This window comes from Bidens hawaiensis, unplaced genomic scaffold, assembly GCF_021521415.1.
Source record: "Bidens hawaiensis isolate Kalapana, Puna unplaced genomic scaffold, B.hawaiensis_p1.1 tig00000760_1, whole genome shotgun sequence".
NCBI classification, from domain to species: domain Eukaryota; kingdom Viridiplantae; phylum Streptophyta; class Magnoliopsida; order Asterales; family Asteraceae; genus Bidens; species Bidens hawaiensis.
The window spans coordinates 3770122-3791105 of record NW_027491043.1 but is presented as its reverse complement, the minus strand read 5'-3'; the positions used below and the strand labels follow the sequence as shown (position 1 = coordinate 3791105).

At 38.0% G+C, this 20984-nt stretch overlaps 1 pseudogene; it reads left to right on the top strand.

Annotated features, from left to right (window-relative positions):
• Window positions 1–4338: 4338 nt before the first annotated feature.
• On the top strand, window positions 4339–5715 carry LOC143533628 (putative carboxylesterase 18 pseudogene; annotated as a pseudogene).
• The last annotated feature ends 15269 nt before the right edge of the window (window positions 5716–20984 follow it).

The window sequence follows — 20984 nt, the reverse complement described above, 5'->3', positions numbered from 1 at the left end:
CCATGATTGAACTTCCTTTGTAGTTGATAATCTTCACCCTCATGAAGTGGCTGACGATAATTAGATGAAGAGTGAGTGGAGTAGTCGGGTTTTCTCTCAAATAATGGTCTCTTCAGACTAAATGTGCTGCATTATGTAAAACATGCTAATGGAAGATGTACGACTCTACAAAAGTGTGCATGGAAATGTATTGTGGTACACAACGCCGTTTTGCATATTTCGTTTTGTCGCACGTTGTTAAATGGAAGCAAGATGACATTGCAAGATATAAAATTTAATACCAAGTAAATTAGCTTGTATAATTTCTCAAGGTATGCCCAATTCTTAGCACCAGAATCAAAAGTCCACAAGGCTTCCATGCATGTTTGCTAACAATTTTCATTTATGCTTAAGCTAGCTCGTGCTTAACGGTAGCCAAGGGTCTCCTGCCTTAAACCAAAAACTATAAAAAACGTTATACTACCCAAAAAAACCACAAACATGTATGCCACATTGTCAATCGTTGAAACTATCTGCTGAAACGTAAAAAAATAGTCACCTAAAATAAATATATAAAAAAAACTTAAAAAAATAAATTAAAAAAATAACAAAAAATTGACCTTGTGGAAATGGATTGAAAAGCATTCAAGCTCTAGGGCAAAAGACCAATGGGCTATTCCCTAGTGGTATTCGTGAGTGTGTGGATTTATTATCTTACTACACTAATGAAAGAAAATGTTGAAACTTAGGTATCAACTCATATTTCTCCTAATTCCTAATCTCTCTTTTTATTCATTCTAGCTATTCATGGGTCATGAGACAAAACCATTTTGTCTAATGGGTTATAACATAGTGTGGATTTTATTCATTATTGAATTAATTATCATTTTCATGCATGAAGGTTGACCAATTACGCAACATTAGTATATTTTTTAAATTTCTTACAAATCAACACCTGACGTTTCTAAAATATGCTACATTAAATTAACTTATAACTCTTTTGACAACCACAACTGAAATAACGGGTCTTATTTATTTTTATTATTAAAATCCAATTTTCCAATTCTAAATACTTCTTTGTATGCAGCATTTTATGTTGTATTTGAAAGATTATCATCACCATCTAAGATAACAACTTTGAGGTTGACTCGTGTTTAAAACAAACTTCTAGGATGTATTTACATTAACACCCAAACACCCCCTGATAACAAATATGTAAAAATAGGTTAAGGTTCGATATATAGTTACCTAAAATATATAATGCAGCTATTAGTACATCTAGGGAAAGAAGTAGAGTAAGAAAATATCAAGTGTAATATTTTAATATTGACTTTCTTGTTGTCTTCAAGTGCATATAGTTCTTTTACAAGTTACATAATAATATTATAAATGATTAGAAAAAATTGAAGAAGAAACATAAAATATAAAATTGAAGCACAAAACTAATTTGACATCAAGCATGGTTCAATATGCAGAATAATTAAATTGGCCATAATTACAGTATTCACAACCCAGCCTGTGCACACTTGTTCATAATTAGAATATTCCAATAATATTTTTATGAAACTATTTAAGTAGACAAAAAATGTACCCTTTGTTGTCTTCAAGACGTGCCGTTTTTTCAAAAAGAGCGCTCCTTCGAAAAGACCATGGGACCTCGGCTTTGACCGGTCAGAAGCATGATCACCTGTTTGTTACTCTGTCCAAAATTTTATAAAATGTATATATTATAAAAAAATTGATATAGAAGCGTTTAAAAAGTATATAAAAATTGTTAAAGAATTGACCCATTGATCGTTAAAAGCTTGTAGTCTACCACATTGTGAATTAGGTTCTTGTCGCCCCCCATCCCAAGATTACTGATCCGCTAATGGTAGAGTGCCCAAGGCTGATTTGACACCTGAATGAATGTATAATATTTTAGTTTAATTTGTTATATTTCGGTTTTGAGAAGTTAATATTATTGAGTCAAAAACTTTTTTTTTACTATATGCAGATAATGTGACTAAAAATTACAATTACTATAAATATATAGATTTGCATACTTAGTAGGAAAAATCAAGATAATGTTGGAACGGAAAAAAGAAAGAAACATCACAAAATTTCATAAATTTAGCATTAAGATTTATACTATTAAAATTTTTAAGTTAGTTCTCAGATTACCTTTACTTGAGCTTTGACTCTCAAAAGTCGAACCAAAACCAAGTATTAGGCTAGAACCTTTTAACAAAAAACTTTTTTGATTTTTAAAACATTCCAAATTAGTCCTTTGTTCTCAAAATAACACAAAATCAAAATAACAACTTAAAACCTAGCTGACTTTTTACTAATATAAAAGTCAATAGCACACTAATCTTTGATTTGTAGTCAAATGAACCTAACGCATTGAATTTTGAGACAAAATTACCCTTTCATACTTATATCAAATTGCCAATCTGGGGCTGCTACTGATTAAGTTTGACCAAAATTAATCTGCTGCAAATTAAGCACAAATTGAATATGTTAACAATATGTTTGTTGCCTGAATTACCAATATACCTTTTTAAAGACCCTTACGTCCATTAACACTCAGCTAATTTACGTTTGTTAAGTTCGTTAGTTTACGTCCGTTAATATATTTTATATTAGCTTTAATAAATCCTTTACGTCCAACACATAATTTTTTAAATTACTTTAAACTGATTTTAGCTCAATTATGTATGTTCAACTATGTTCAATTATGTTCGGTTGTTATGTTCATGAGCCATTTGTTTATACTGTTAATGAATGAACACAAAAAAAAATCACGCTCTTTATGTTGAATTGTTCGTTTCAATCGTTTAAATAGTTAAAGTCAGACGAACAAACATGAAAACACTCTGTTTGTGTTCGTTTACAAGCCAAGCTTAGCAATTAGTCACAAATTTTAGATTTTACTTAGCGTAAATAACCATCTCCATTGCAATTAAATATACACATTATTACTGGTAAGTCAAACAACTGATTGTTAACTTTATAAACATTAAGAATGTATAAACCCTATCTGCCCTAACCTGAGCTTGGCAGCCCATATCTTCCCAGCATTATATCTACTAGTTCATCCAAATCTTCGTTTTTCCCATATCAGATTTCGTTTTAATATGACAGATACCTCTTTTGTGCAAAGAACTCCCAAATGTGTTAACTTCATAACTAGCTCCATGTAATACCCATAATACCATAAGAAAATTCCAAAAGCAAGCATGACTGGTATATAAATAATAATAATAATAATAATAATAATCGAGCGATGATAAATTTCGTTTTCAAATTTGATACAATAATATCCATGTTTGACAATCATTATGTTTCTTTCTTTGTTAAATCTAATTAGAGCATTTGCCTTTTGCTTCAACTAATAAGAACCCTACTTAAGATAAAAATAGCGATAACAAACCGTAAATGGGTCACAAAAATGAATCTTCCTACTCATAAAATTACCTAAATTAGCGACTAAATCAGCATGCTATTTTTACATATGAATTGAAAATTAAGGGAATACAAGAACATTTAAAATTTATACCTATATTTAACATTGGACAAAATAACTCAATTTGTTAAATATTGGAATCCAACTAGCCTTTATATTATTTAATAACCGTAAAGGCATTATTAGTTATTGGCACAAGAGCTTTGTAAGCAACTAGTTGTGACCTATCTTTCTTGGCAATTGCCAAAATGTGATTTGTCACTTATACATATATCAGAAGTTGAATACTAGGTTTAATTTAAAAGAACCCATCATAGTTGAAAGCCGAGTGCCAAGTTGAAATATATTATCGTTATTTGAAAAACACTACTGAAGACAATATTTGGTGAAAGTTTATTTAATTTGAAAGAAATAATTCAACTTGGCCATGGTTTCCAACCATCCTCTTTCGTGACAGTTGCCCATCTACATTTGTCAATATTAATTTTCATTTATTTAGTACAAAATGTTTGCCATTTGTAAAACTAAAACGTTGAAAGTTTTTTAAAAAAAGTGACGGCTTATCTGAAATAAAAAGTGAGGGACAAACATTCAATGTAAAACAAGTTAACGAAGGGGAAAATCATGAATAGAGCCTTTTATTTTTGACAAAACTAAAAAGTTGTAATAGACATTAGTTATTGACTGAAGATGAATTTTTTAATTCAACTAGACCCTGACCATGACCAACCTTTTTGGTGTGAACATGCAGGTGAAGGTTTCATTTGACTGAAATATTGAAATAATCAAAGATGGTGTGATATAACGTCGCATATTTTGCAGTATAAATAGAGTTGATGTGTTTAGCATTTGTCACACAACCTGAATTTTGAATACGTACCTCTCTGATCACAAAAGTCTTTCAATTAATTATGGAATCATCAGCAGCAGCGGAAACTCCGAATTCTCAGCTATCCTTGCCCTTGAGAACACGAATTGTACTATCGGCAATAGACCTTGCAATCGACCCACTTCTCCGGGATGACGGCACGGTGCCCCGCGGTCTTCTCAATCTCGTGGACTTTCAGATCCCGGCATTGTCCATACCCGTCAACGGTGTCAAGACACACGATGTCATGGTGGATCCAACTCGCAATCTCTGGTTCCGTGTATTTGTCCCCACGCAATACGCTGAAGAAGATCTCCCGGTGATGGTGTACTTTCACGGCGGTGGATATATTTTCCTCTCCCCGGATGTGGCGATATTAGACTATGTGGGCCGCAAGTTCGCGAGCGAATTGCGTGCCATTGTTGTTTCTGTCGACTACCGTCTTGCACCAGAGAACCGACACCCTTCCCAACATGACGATGGGTTTGATGTGCTGAAATTTCTGGACAATGAAGATAACCGGTCAAAATGGCTGCCGGAGAATGCCAGCATTTCACGGTGCTTTATCGTCGGTGATAGCGCTGGCGGACACCTAGCTCATCATGTGACTCTAAGAGCCTCCCAATTCAAATTCCAGCAACTCCAGGTACGACTTAACTATATATATGTATACATATGCTACTGGATTCATGCATTATTATCCGTATATAAACATATCTAATTTCCTAGTTTGAAAAATCAACAACTTCGTATCTTTCTAATTGAAGCATCGTACACACGTAAGTTGTATTTTGTAAGAAATTAAGAAGAAATGAGTGATCTAAAATCCAACAACAAATACCACCCGCATGATTGCTGATGAACAGTATGATGGCTTGTAGGTAATTGGGCTAGTGGCGATCCAACCGTTTCTCGGCGGGGAGGAGCGAACAGATTCTGAAATACGGATGGATGGATCAGTACCTCTCGTGACAATGAAGGGACCGATTGGTTTTGGAACGCGTTCATGCCCCTAGGTGAACCCTTCAACCGAGACCATCCTATCATCAATGTTACCGGGCCCAATGCCGTGGACATATCCAAAATGGATTTTCCCGCGACAATGGTGGTCGCGGCTGGGTTTGATACCCTCCGGGACCGACATATAAGGTACTACCAGTGGCTCAAGAAGTCCGGGAAGGAAGCGTACTTGATTGACTACCCAAACACATTTCATGAGTTCTTTCTCTTCTCGGAGTTGCCAGAATCCGATCAACTTATGTTAGATATGAAGGACTTCATTAACAAGGTCTTAAATAAGGTATTGACGAAAAGCCTCCAAACACTAAATATTTTGTTTCTGTTAATTTGTTCATGTATTTCATAATATTCATTTCACATGCTCAATTATCCTTTGTATATTGCTTGCTTTCAGGTTTAGAAGATTTACATTGACATGGGGTTTATGAAAAGACTAATAATATTATGAACTTTTATTCATTTGTATGTTATTTCCTTTGATTATCTTTTCATTTTTTAAATAAACACAAGTAGCTTTTATGCTAAAATATTTGTAAATATGTAGTATCATATTTACCTTCTTCTTCTGTGCATTTGAGTTAATGTATATTGTACGTAACTGAATTATAAACGCTCTTTAATCCTCCATTGTATTAGTATTATTTACATGCTGGTTTTTTTATTTTGTTTTATTATGTTTTTCGGCATTCATATGTGTGTGTGAACAATCCAGCTTGAATACAAACAATTAAGAACGAATTCATTTATTATTCTGATTTTAAAAATATTAAAATCACAAGAAAATTGAATATATTTGATTTTATACATGTGTTGTAATTATTTCTAACTTCTATGTTCAAAAATTAAAACGTATATTCCAATAAATCAACTTGACGGCTTTTAATTCGCATAACTCAAAACACTTGGAAAACTAGGTTGTAAGGACCCAAACAACTCAAAGCTCATAAATTTGGTTTTTTGCATGTTTCTTTTGGATAGATTCCAGATAAGCTCCGTATGATTATACACATTTTGCAATACCTTTGATCCGCTTTGACTCTTGGCTAAAACCATCCAGTTATGCGAATATATAAACGGCACATTTAGTTATTTACTCCAACAAATTTGTTGAAACAACCGGTTAACATAATTGACAATATTTAGGATTTACGTATATATTTATATTACATATCATTATCACATGAATGTGTGCAACCGTAACATCCCGAGATTTCGTTTGATAAACTTTAAGTATTTAATTGAGGCAACTGATTTATATTAAATATAAAGAAAATAATGAGATTTGGTAGTTAAAGAGGGTAATGTGGAACTATCCTAATACTTTACTAATAATCAACCCCAACCTCATCTCCTTTGTTAGAACAAAAACGGTTCTACAAGCTATGGAAAAAGAGTAGAAAGAGAAACTCAGAGGAAAACTAGAAACACCCTTCTTGTATCCAAACTCATTAGTAATGAATTAAGGATTATGTTTGGCAAAGATTAACTATATCAAAGGTTTATGTTAATTCCAAACATCATCGAATCTCGACCACAAGGTTTGGTTTGGTTCGGTTCGGTATAAGGTGCTTGTCGACTAAAAAGCTTTATTAACGGTTTTGCATAGGACCACAAAGGATTGATAATCGAGGTGTGTGGAATATAGTAACGATGCTAATTTATTTACAAGACTAGACGGTTCGAGCACCCGTAACAAATTGAATTATGGTTTCTCAAAAACTGAAGTAAGTCTTCGCATGTTATTAAGTAATCACATGCATGGTAGTAGTTGAATTGATATAGTTCATGCAATGTATTGTGTCGGACGGTATAGGTATCGCATAGATATATAGTTACCGCAAGGATATAGTTATAGCATAACACATTTTTCATCTAAGTTTTGGGGTTTAAGCGACAACTTTGACCGTGGGATTACTTTAACAAGTTTGCTTAATTATGTGAATCAATTGTTTTGCCGCTATCAGATTAATGTGAGCAAAAGACAATGGGCTATGTCTTAGTGGTATTCGAGAGTGTGTGGGCTTATTTATTTATTTATTTATTTTGCCAAAATGGCAGGGCTCGAGCATGAAAAGGAGGTAGTGGAGTATTTCTCAAGTGCAAATGTGGTGCGGGCTAAACTTTCTTGGTAGAGTTTTACTATTTTCAAAAGGGTCAACTCCTATTTTGAAGTAACTCCTTGAACCAGCCCTGCATGTCCCAACCAACCATTTGAACATTACTAATTTGTTGCTAGCGAAAAAAACATCCATTTCATATGTGAAAGGGAAGAAGATGCAACAAAAATAACCACCCATATTATAAATAAAACAAAATAGTTTGAAACAGTTACCTAATTCAGCTTAGTGGAATGGGTTTGATATAGGATATTTTTTGCTTGCAAAAACAAGACACCAATGAATAAATTGAGCATGCAAGCGAATGAAGCTGACTTAGGGAACTGAGCAAGGATAATATTCTTGTGTTAACACTCGTTCTTGATTACAATTCATATGAATTAACGAGTATGAGAACACATAAACATTTAACATTTTTAGATATTTCATGTAACAGCTATTTATATTTAATATTGGACAAAATAACTCAAATTGCTAAATATTGGAAGCCAACAGGCCTTTATATTACGCACTTAATAACTGTAAAGGCATTGTTAGTTATTTACACAAAAGTTTTGTATGCAACTAGTCGTGACCTATCTTTCTTGGCAATTGCCCAAGTGCAATTTGTCACTTTTAATATAACAAAGTTGAATACTAGGTTTTTAAAGAACCTATCATAGTTGAAAGCCGAGCGCAAGTTGAAATATAGTATCGTCATTTGAAAAACATTACTAAATCCAATAATAGGTGAAAGTTTATTTAATTTGACAGAAATAATTCAACTAGACCATGATCTCTAACCATCCTCTTTCGTGATTCACTACAAGAAAACTGCGTATTAGTGGTGACACATGTCGCCGCTAATAGCTACCAAAATCGCCGCTAATAGCTTGTCGCTAATAGTCACAAGTCGCCGCTAATAAGTCACGGTTGCCGCTAATACTTTGTCGCCGCTAATAATATATTTCGCCGCTAATATACAAGGTTTTAGCCGCGACATGTGTCGCCGCTAATAGTCACATGTCGCCGCTAATAGTAGCAGGCATGCTGTCCAGCACTGCTCTATTTTCGGTTCCTTTCCTGACCCGTTCTCCTACATTTCATGATAATTTCCAGATTTTCAAAACAATACAAATCCAAAAAATTTCATACGCATATATATCATAAGCATAAAACATCGTCTAATAAGATAAAACACGAAAACAACAGTATTAAACATAACAATCGTCTAGATAAAACATCGTCCAAAATACTCTCTGTTGGTACATGATGTTAGTAGTTCAGTATATAGTGTCTGTAATCGAGTTAGTTGGATTTGTGTTTTGTATTAAGCGAAGTTCTCACAAGTTCGTTTGTTATAGGCGAACTTGTGGAACAAGCGAAGTTAGGGACAACTTCGCCTAAACATGCTAGGCGAAGTTGTCGTGCTTTATAAGCTGTTAGGTTACGGCTGAGTTTATGGATCAGAGATAGTTTTCAGTTTACGAGTTATTGAGTTTGTGTAATCGGTGATCAGTGAATCACGTGTTTCCAGTTGCAATACAACGTGTCTTTGTTTATTGTAACGTGTGTTTAATCGTGTTATCGTGTATCGTCTTCTACGCTCGTATCGTCTTACGTAGGGATTCCGCACCTACGTAGAACGAGATATTCCGTGTAGATCCGGCTGGGAACCTACAAATGGTATCAGAGCATTTGCTCGTGATTGTGTGGTTCGGGATTATCACGCGGGTGTAGAAATCGTTCCGTTCGACTATTCGCGGGACGAGTTTACCGAGTTTTTGTGTCCTACTCACCTCCCACCATCATAAACAACCCATTACACCTTCGCATACCTCGCAAAATTTAGAAATCAAACCTGCAAAATCATCGTGTTTATCAGGCGAAGTTGCCGCTACTGTTTGTAGGGTTTAGGCGAAGTTGTAAGGTTAAGCGAAGTTATCTACAACTTCGCCTACCTCACAAGTTCGCTTAACTTAAGCGAAGTTATCTACAACTTCGCCGATTCAGGCGAATTTAAAAAGGGAGCGAAGTTAAGAATTCAAGCGAAGTTAAGACTTAAGCGAAGTTATCCACAACTTCGCCTACAGTACTGTTAAGAATAAAATTTTTATTTTTCGAGTTTCTTTGTGTTTTCGTTTCGTAAAAGATGACTTCGATAAATATTACGGAACTAGTGAAGATGGAAGTGGAAGCGGGTTCAGCTACTAAGGCACCAAAGATGCTTAAGGGTACCGATTTCGTGGCGTGGAAAGATCGGTTTGAGCAATATGTTAAATACCAAGATACTAAGATGTGGGTGTGCATTCAAGATGGATACATTCCACCAACTGCTTTGTATGAGGGTCGTGAACAGATTAAGAAATACAACAAGATGGAAGAGGAAGAAAAGAAGATGTATGAGGCTGAAAGCAAAACTCATGCTGCGATTACAATGGCTCTTCCACAAGAGATTCTTCACACCTTCAGGAAGTATAAAACCGCCAGAGAGCTATGGGAAGAGCTTGAAAACCGATTTAAGGGTAATGCGGGGATTCGTGCATCCAAGATTAAACTACTCAAAACCCAATTCTCGATGTTCAAGTATCTGAAGAATGAATCACTTGATGATATCATCATGAGATATTATCATCTGATGACCGAACTCAGCAATTATTCCATTGCTTACAAAGAAGATGAGATCGTTGAAAAGCTTCTTGATGCTCTCCCACCAAAATGGGAGATGTACACTGTCTTGATGAGAGAAGATAAAGAGTTTGCCGACTATGACTTAGAAACCACAGTCAACAAACTACGAACTTTTGAACTTAACATGGTTCGAAAAGAGACACCAACTGATCAGGTTCAGGATCCGGGAATGTATGGTGCGAAAGTTAATTCAAGTTCAAGTTCGAAGTCTGAATCATCTGCTTACTACTCAAAGGGAGACTCGGGCGCTAACTCAACACATGAAGGTCATGTATCTCTCAACATGAATGGTGATGTGTGTTTTGTAGCTGGTGGATCAAATGCTTCTAAACCTCAAGCAACCAAGGGTAGTTTTTCCTCAAGTGTTCCTAACAACAACTACTCTAAGATGCCCATGAGTGTTAAATCTGCTGAACAGCAGTTTGCTCTCTATGTATCTTTCATTGCTTCGTACGAAAATTACATTAAAGGTAAGATTGTTGACCCTGCAACTTTAGACGAAGACTATGATCAGATCGATGCTGATGATCTGGAAGAGATGGATCTGCAGTGGCAGATGGCTATATTGTAAGAAGGGTTAAGAGATTTATGAAGAAGACAGGTAGAAAGTTTGTTGGTGAGAGACTAGGTTTTAATAAGTCAAAGGTGCGGTGTTACAACTGTCAACAGAATGGCCACTTTGCTAAGGAATGCACAAATGACAGAGTTGAACGCAGTCAGAACAGGTCTACACAACAGAGTTGAGGAAGTAGTGAGAATAGGGCGATGATATCCAGACAGAACGGGGAGTACAACTGGAATCTGCATGTTGAGGAAGTGTTCGAACAGGCCAATTTGGTGAACATCGAAACTGCAGGAAGTGAGAAAGTGACTGGAGAAAATCAAGCTTACATGGCAGAAGTGACAGACCAACTCTCCAAGGTAAGTACTAAACTCCCTTGTACGAAATGTGAAAATCTATCTGAACAATTGACAACTATAACTGATCAGTTTGTTAGTTTGGATGCTCAATTTAAAATATTAAAAGAAGATCATCATTACACTAAAGCTAGAGAAAATAGTTACAAAGTAAAAATAAAAGCTAGTGAGAAAGATATCAGAAGTCTTAAAGCTAGTCTAGCTGAAAAAATACAAGTAATTGATCTTAGCTATGAAGTGTTAGAAGAGAAAACCAAGCTAATAGCTGAAAGGGATAAACAGATAGCTGATCACCAGGTGAAAGTGGTGGAACTAAACAGAAAACTTGAGCAATTTAGAAATTCCTCCGCTATACTTGATCACCTCATTAGTGATCAAAGTTCCCCAGTTAAAAGGGGAGGAATTGGATATCATGAAGTTCCACCACCTTATAATCATAACTATACTTATGATCCTAGTAATCAGAAATCTGTTGATGTTGAAATTGGTCAGACAGTTCCGGTTAAGGTTACTATTAAAGATCCAGAAGTTTGTAAAGGCGAAACGAGTAAGCCTGTTTCGAGTGTTAAGATTTCTGTTCCTAGTCCTGTCTCATCAAATTCGGACAAGACATCCGAGTCGAGTGAGACAAAAGTAGAGGAAGTGTTACTAAAACGTGGAGAGGAAAATAAACCAACTGAAAAGAATTCTCCACTAAACCCGTATGTCCCACCATATGTTAGACAAATGGGCAGTAATGCAGCCTCAACATCTAAAACAACTATTGAGACGAAAGTTGAACACAGGAGTTGTTTCAGATGCAATCAAATAGGACACCTGATTGCTGATTGCCCTCTGAAGCAGAGATTCAGAGGTATGAGGCCTTCGAAAACTGAGAATAGAACTAACAGTAACCACTATAATGGTAAAAATGAAAACTCATCAAAGTTCAGACATTGGACTAATCCAGGTTTTCAAAGAAATCGATCACAGTTTTTCCCTGTTAACAACCAAACCATTAGTAATAATTCATTTAATTCACGAAGGTTTGGATGGCCTCATAGTCAATCTACAAGAAGGTATCCTTTTAGGACTTACAGAAATCATACTAATACTAACTTTGGATAGCCAAAGTACGGGATGTATCGACCCAAGACCAATAGGTCTTGGGTCCCCAGATTTTAATCCTTTGCTTTAATCGTGCAGGAATAGTTGATAGCGGCTGTTCCCGGCACATGACGGGTAACAAGAATTTGTTACACGAATGGAAACCTGTTCAGGGAGGAAGAGTAAGTTTGGTGGAGAGAGCGGTGGAAGGATTACTGGAATTGGGACGGTGACTAATGGTAAAATGACGTTAGAGAAAGTGAATTTCGTTGAAGAACTGAAGCATAATCTGCTGAGTGTATCGCAGATCTGTGACAAAGATTACACTGTGCACTTTACCAAGAATGAAGCGATTGTACCGTATCCTGGTTTCAAGATACCAGAGGATTGGATAGTAATGAGGGCTCCAAGAGAAAAGAATACGTATGTTATGGACATGAGGTCGACTGAGATGGCAACAGAAGAATCTTGTCTTCTGTCAAAAGCAACTGAATCAGAGTCCGAGTTATGGCATCGAAGAATGGGGCATATTCATCTTCAGAAAATGAACTACATTGTCAAGAATGGGCTGGTGCTGGGTGTTCCCTTGAAGAATTTCAACTTTGAAGACCAATGCTTATCGTGCAGAAAGGGAAAGCAACACAAGAAATCCCATCACACCAAGAATGTTAATTCAATCGTCAGTACCCTAGACCTACTTCACATGGATCTCTTCGGTCCCGTGAATGTAAAAAGCCTAGGTGGAACATCATACTGCTTGGTGATAACTGATGATTTCTCTCGATATTCTTGGGTATATTTCCTGAAGTCAAAGGATGAAACTATTCAGATGGTAATAAATTTGATTACCAAGGTTGAGAATATTATGGGGAAAAAGGTTAAATACATCAGGAGTGACAATGGGACAGAATTCAAAAACTATCAGATGGAGATCTTCTGCTTACAGAAAGGGATAGACCACCAGTACAACGCCCCGTATACTCCGCAACAAAATGGGGTGGCTGAGAGGAAGAACAGAACGAATTGAAGGAGCCAGAACTATGCTGGCTGATTCGAAACTTCTTGTGGTGTTCTGGGCTGAAGCTGTTGCAACAGCCTGTTTTATCCTTAATAGAGTGTTAACTGTTAAAAGATTGAATAAAACATGTTATGAACTTATGCATGGGAGAAAGCCCAACTTGAGTGGTCTCGAACCATTTGGGTCTCCGTGTTCGATATTAAAGACAAATTCTAAATTTGGTGAAATAGCCGACGAAGGTATTTTAGTCGGATATGTTGTTGGGACTCCCAACAGACGAGTCTTTAATACATCGACCAGCAAGGTTGAGGTGGTGTGTAACACTGATATCACAAGTTACAAATCACCAAAACCAAGCACGGGACCCGCTGGGGTTTTCGACTATGATAGGCTTTTTAAATCTTTTAACATTTCTTACTTGGATTGTGCAGAAGTAGATGAGAGGATTGCTACGAAGATGCTTTACGATGAGGAAGACAATTTTGTGCAATGACCGCAGTATGATGAATGTCAACCTTCCTCATCAAATGCTGTCGATACCCCTGCTGCCTCTACAGAAGAGGAATTCTTCAATCCGTTTCACTTTCAACAACAATCACCCATTGATGAGCAACCTTCGAACTCGGAAGACAATCTGCAAGTCAGTTCGGTTCCGACTACGAGAGTTCACAAAAATCACCCTTTGGAGAACGTGATAAGTGATCTGTCCGACGGTGTATAAACAAGATAAAGCTTGAATGAGCACACCTGTGTTTACACAAGCATTAAAGATACGGGCATAATCAACGAATGCTTGTACATCTGCTTCATCAGCCAAATTGAACCAAAGAACTATCAAATGGCTCTCAAGGACAGCTCGTGGGTCGAAGCCATGCAAGAAGAGTTAGCCCAGTTCAAGAAAATGGAGGTATGGAATTTGGTTGCAAAACCGAAGAATGTGCATGCGATTGGCACCAAATGGGTTTTCAAATGCAAGAGAGATGAAAAAGGGATTATTATCAGGAACAAGGCGAGGCTGGTTGTAAAAGGTTTTAATCAGCAAGAGGGGATCGACTACAATGAAGTGTTTGCTCCTGTGGCGAGACTAGAAGCGATTCGATTGTTTTTGGCATTTGCTGCACACAAGGAGATGAAGGTGTTCCAGTTAGACGTGAAAAGTGCGTTTCTTAACGGTAAAGTCGATGAGGTAGTGTACGTTGAGCAACCTCCGGGTTTTACTGACCCAGACTTTCCTGATCATGTGTACAAGCTAAGTAAAGCGCTATATGGGCTACATCAGGCCCCTCGTGCCTGGTACTCAACTTTATCCGATTACTTGTTTGAGAATGAATTTGAAAGGGGAAGGATAGATAGTACACTGTTCGTTAAGAGAAATGGATGAGACTTTCTTCTGGTTCAAGTCTATGTGGACGACATCATCTTCGCTGCATCAAAAGTCGCCATGTGTCAGAAGTTTGAAGCCATCATGAAACAGAGGTTTGAAATGAGTGCTATGGGTGAACTAACTTTCTTTTTAGGACTGCAGGTTGATCAGAAGAAAGATGGGATGTTCATTCATCATACTTAGTCCATGACGTTCTCAAACGCTTCAAGATAGAGGACAGCACTCCATTTGATACTCCAGTTTGCGTCAACCATAAACTGGGTGCTGATTCAGACAGTGATGCAGACGTGGACCCAACCCAATATCAGGAATCATAGGTTCTTTAATGTACTTAACTGCTTCTAGACCTGATATTATGTTTGCAGTTTGTCTTTGTGCACGCTTTCAGGCAAACCCAAAGGAATCTCACTTGAAGGGTGTGAAGAGGATATTGCGATATCTCAAAGGCAAGCCTAAGCTGGGGTTGTGGTACACGAGAGGAGGAGACTTGGAGTTGGTCGCCTACACAGATTCTGATAATGGAGGATGCAATCAGAGTCGGAAGTCAACAAAAGGTGGATGTCAGTTTCTTGGAGGCAGATTAGTGTCATGGCAGTGCAAGAAGCAGACCTCAGTCGCCATTTCAACCTGTGAAGCAGAATACATGGCAGCATCGAACTGCTGCTCCCAGGTTCTTTGGATACAACAGCAATTGCGCGATTATGGTCTAAATTTCACTCATACTCCTATTTGCATTGATAACACTGCTGCTATCTCAGTAACTAACAATCCCGTAAAGCATAGCAAAACTAAACACATTGACATCCGTCATCATTTTATATGGGATTGTGCTGAGAAGAAACTGATTGTGCTCGAAAAAGGTTGATACGTTAGATAATTTCGCTGATTTGTTTACTAAAGCGTTTGACAAAACGCGTTTTCAAAACCTTGTTGAGCTGAATGGGATGATCAATCCCGAGTAACCGTGTTTTTCATTTTTGTTTAAAAAAAAAAAAAAAAACGTCACTATCGCTTAGAATTATGTCGGTTGCCTCAGTTTGAAGGACATATCTTCGGATATGTTTGGTCCTCATCTCTACTTGTAGAATATGAGGATAGCCATTAACTAGATGACTGAAAGTGACCGGGGCGGTTTATGATGTGTTTTTAAATTCTTTCGCTGAAAATTAGTCGTTCATACTTAGTTAGAAGAACACATACTCGTATGTGGTCGGTCCAGCTAATCCATAGGATCTTCAGGATAGCCGTTTACCTGAAAACTTCGACTTGATCGGGGCGATAGAAGTTAAAAATTTTTTTGGGAGATGAAATTATTTTTCAAGTCTACACTTCGTAAGAAGTTCCTTTACTATGTTTATCAGAAAATTGATCCAACCTTGGAAAGTGATAGATATATTGATTCTGTGTGCTTAACTAGTGAAGTTATTAGGCCTAAAAGACATTAGAACAGTCATTGTATGTCATGGTAGCTTTTTGTGGTGCGTAAAAGTAGAAGTGATACTAACTAAATCTACTCGATTTTACGTGGAAACATCTTAAGAGTTGTGCATGTCTCCATATATATCTTTCCGAATGATAGGCAGAAAAGCGATTACCCAGTCATACACGAGCCCGTGAGTGTTCTGATTCCCATGAAGACAGCGTGTCAAGAAACTGCAGTGATCCAGATTCGGGACTTGCAGTTTTTTCCTACTCTGAAGTTGTGTAAATATTAATTTAAAAAAAATTAAAAAAAAATAAAAAATAAAAAATAAAAATTGTGTTATTGAGACATTCTAGAGTTAATAATGTTAATACTTCTCAATCAAGATGCAAGAAAGACAACGGGAAGAAGAGACTAAAGATTGAAGAGTACATACTACTTAATCAGACACTACGGGTCGAGGTCAACTCGGGGTGACTTGGGGAAAGCCAAATACGCTTTGAGAATAGATAGGAGGCATCATAATCTCTGAGTTGTTGCCCATTTAAGTTTTGAGCTTAATTGAACCTAATTCGTATCACAGAAACGATGAAAACCATTTTAAGTTATTTACCTGCTTACAACCTGTTTCTTTATGTCATAATACAGCTGAACATGGATCTATGTGACAGTCACGTAATTAGTATGATTCCTGTTCGGATATTTTCTAAAACGTGGTAGTCCCTGTCGAGACTGAAATTTGATCCCGTGTACTTTATTTTTAAAAAGTTTTTCTACTTATGTAGTTGTATGATTTTATACCTGGTTACTTGGTCTTGATTGTATCATTTAATTCTTTAAAGGATGTTTTAAAACTTAATTGCAAATTGTTCAAATTATAGGGGTTTGTTTTGTAAAGTTTAATACAGGCGAACTTATCCATAACTTCGCCTGCAATAGGCGAAGTTATCCATAACTTCGCCTGTATAACCTTGACACTATATAAAGGATTTTTATGGTCAAACTGTTTATTATTTTCATAAACCAGCGAACTTACTTCCGTAACCCTAAGCGAACTTATCGAATCGAGTCCTCTGTGTTAATTTTTTCTCGATTTCAACTCCGATTAAAGGTGTGTAGGGTTATTGTATCGAATATTCACTGTCATTGATGTAAATCAAAGTGTATTTTGACCCGTTTCGTGACCTCGGTCTTTCTAAACCTCACCACCCGATTTATAAACTTGTTATTACGTGGTCGTAATCATAGTGATCGTCTAGATCTTCATAATATCATGTGTTTATCACCGAACATTCTCCAAATTGATCCAAATCAGTTCGTTTGAAAGTCTAATCTGTCGCTTATTCATATTCGGCGAAGTTACAGTTTAGGCTAAGTTATCCTCAACTTCGCCTAAGGTTTAACTTCGCCTGATATTTAATTATGTAACAGTATATGAGGCGAAGTTGTGGTTAGGCGAAGTTATCATTAACTTCGCCTGGCCCTTTTTATTTAATATTTATTAGGCGAAGTTCAAGTTGAGGCGAAGTTGTTCCCAACTTCGCCCCACCTCTAACTTCGCCTATACAGAATAAATCATAACTTCGCTCATGGTAAAAGGCGAACTTGTGATTTGCCTCGACGATTCTCTAACTTAGTTTGTTTGTTGCAGAAATGGCAGCTGTAGCTGGAGCAGGCGGTGCAGGTGGTGATGAAGGTAGAGACAATAACCGACAGTTTTTCCCGGGGCATAACATGTACATCACCTTGGACCCGGATGCGAGCGGTGTTGATGATTTCCGCGAGATCATCACGTTCCTACTCCGCTCGCGTATATTCCACGCGATTATCACAACACTGCCGAAATCTTTGCCAAACATTGAAGATTTCTGGCAGACAGTGGAATATGACTGTCGAGTCGAGCCCCCGGTTATGCGTGCAACGGTCAACAATCAGATAGTACAGTTCTCATCTGAACAGATCAGGGTGGCTTTGCGGTTTGGAGATGAAACGAGAGACGATCCTACCGACTTTGTAGCTCCATTCCGAGATGGTGAGTTTCTGAGAATGGGATATTCTGGTCCCTTGGGGGATACTCAGAGACGCAAGGGGTTCTTGCTAGACCAGTGGCGCTTTCTCATGCACATGATGATTGTGTGCATGTCTGGGAGAAAGGCTGGTACAGATGGTATGGGCTCGACCATGCAGTCGGCGATGACTGCACTGACTTACAATAAGCGTTACAGCTTTAGTCAGATGGTATTCTACGAGATAGATCATCAAAGACGAGCGGTGGCGCGTGAGAGATTTCTCATGTATCCAAGATTCCTCCAAATGATCTTGAATCATGTTGCTCCCACGCTACCTCAACGCCGCCCAATCAGATATGTGGAAAGTGTAAGTAAAAGGATCTTTGCTCAGTGCAGATCATCCAGTGTGAGGAGCAAACCTGAGCTCCGTCCTCGACATACTCCATTATTCGGGTACTTGATCAACCCAGAGTATGTTCCAGCTCGTGGGGACGAGTTTCGGGATCCTCAACCACAACAGGCTGGAGCACCTCAAGCTATACCTGCTGCTCCTGTTGTGTCACCGGAGGAGAATGTAGACCTTGATGCAGAGTTTGGCGGTCAAGGATTCTTTGATATGGAGCGGGTTGATTCTGAAGAGAATGTGCAAGTCTCGGTTGAAAGGGTTTCTTGTGTGAATGTTACTAGGGCAGCTACAACGGTGGCTGATTCAGATTCTTCAGATGAAGATGTGGCTGAAGCGAGACGGATTTTAGTAACACAGGAAAGAATTCATGGGAAAAGAAAGAGAGCCGATGATGACAGTGATTCAGATTTTGAGGAAGAAGTTCATCAGTTGGTTCGTAGATCAAGAAGGGAGAGGACAGGTGCAGGTTCGGGAGCTGGTGAGAGCTCAAGAGTGATACGTTTCACTCCATCCGCACTGTCCGGTATGACTATAGTCCCTTCATTGTTGCCAGTTACAAGGCCAAGCGCCACGGACGTTCCCGTGGTGGCTACCTCATCTTCATTCGGCCTCCCACCCACTTCATTCCAGTTATTGACTCCGGAGATTGTATCCTTGCCACCTCCAACTCTTACTCCAACGGAGGTCGTGGCAAGATTTATTGAGTCGACGGTTGTAGCTACTGCAGGGTTGTCGGTTACGATACCACCTGCGGTTACGTTTACGCCTACTTCTGAGGTCCCAGTTACATTGGAAATCCCTCCTCAGTACACTCAGGATATATCACATCTGAGGTTTGATTTCGATGCAACCTTATCTGACTCGAAACGAATAGCAGCGCTTGAAAGGGTCGTGGCAGAACAATCAAGGGTAAATCTTATCCAGACCCATGCTATTCAGCGCCTCGTTGCAGAGAATCAGATACAGTCGTCCCTGCTGATCGAACATGGAAAAATAATTGATGCTTTGAAACAGTTCTTGGCATCTCAGGGGGAGACGAGCTGTAAGGGTGATGAGCTGAGGACTAAGAGGCGTAATGATCGAGACGATGATCCCAATGCATCGAAAGGTGCAGGTGGAGAGTTGCCAAGAACTGAACAAGCTCTTAGGACTTCTACATCTCAGGGGGAGTCAACAAGTGCAGCTGGCGGTTCGGGTGATGATGTGGTGGTCGTGGATGAGGAGATGATGGATGATGAGTTTATAGGTGATGATGATGTATTACCGGTTGAAGAGATAGAGAAGATTGGTGCAGAGATTGTTATTGATAGTGAGATTGAAGAGGGAGAGATTGTAGAGGAGAATGTTGAGCATGAGATTCCGGATGTTGATAAGGCAGATATGAGTCAAGATATGGGAAGTGATGAGACTGAATGGGAAGAGCAGCCAAGATGGAAAGAAGGCTACGCTCAGTGGTTTGTAAAAATGAAGAAACCGGCGGTCCCTACTATGTTCAAGAAAAGTTACAACATTAGAGGTTATGCTGAATTGAAAAATGGGATTATATGTTGGTTATATGATGAGCATTTGAGGTTCTTTGTGATTAAAAGGTATGATGGTGTTCAGTACTTCAAGAGGCTGTTGAGATCGTTGAATACATTGCCTGAGTGTGAAGTGAAGGACATAGCAAGATTGGGGTTGATAAACAGAAGTGATGATAACATGGCTAGAGTCATTGGGAAGATAGTATGGAAGGAAAGTATAAAGGAAAAGAAGTTCGAGCTGTTGAAACCACAAAAGGGAAAACTTATTGAAGACAAAGATAGAGGAATGAGAGCAGATGGCAAGCCTTGGATGATCATGAAGTATAAGCCGATCCGGTGTCTAAAAGAAGTGCCGATGAAACAAATGCCCAAGGATGTGCTCAAAGATCTGAAGTGGTGGTATGTTGATTGTGAAACAGCTGAGGCAGTAATGGAGGATAAAGATGAACAAGAGCTGCTGAGAGTGTATGATCCAATGCATCTAGTGAACTTGTCTCAAGCCGATCTGCAAGTGCTGAACGAGAAGAAGATATTTTATATTCCTGCTTGGAAAGAAGAAGCGAAGAAATATCAAAGAATAGTTTCGGTTTGTGTACGAGAAGAAGTTCATGCTTAAAGATGAAGATACAAGATTGTTGAAGATTACAAGGCACGTGCTTGAAGATAGAGATATGAAGCTACTGCCAAGGGGGAGTCTGTTGGTACATGATGTCAGTAGTTCAGTATATAGTGTCTGTAATCAAGTTAGTTGGATTTGTGTTTTGTATTAAGCGAAGTTCTCACAAGTTAGCTTGTTATAGGCGAACTTGTGGAACAAGCGAAGTTAGGAACAACTTCGCCTAAACATGCTAGGCGAAGTTGTCATGCTTTATAAGCTGTTAGGTTACGGCTGAGTTTATGGATCAGAGATAGTTTTCAGTTTACGAGTTATTGAGTTTGTGTAATCGGTGATCAGTGAATCACGTGTTTCCAGTTGCAATACAACGTGTCTTTGTTTATTGTAACGTGTGTTTAATCGTGTTATCGTGTATCGTCTTCTACGCTCGTATCGTCTTACGTAGGGATTCCGCACCTACGTAGATCGAGATATTCCGTGTAGATCCGGCTGGGAACCT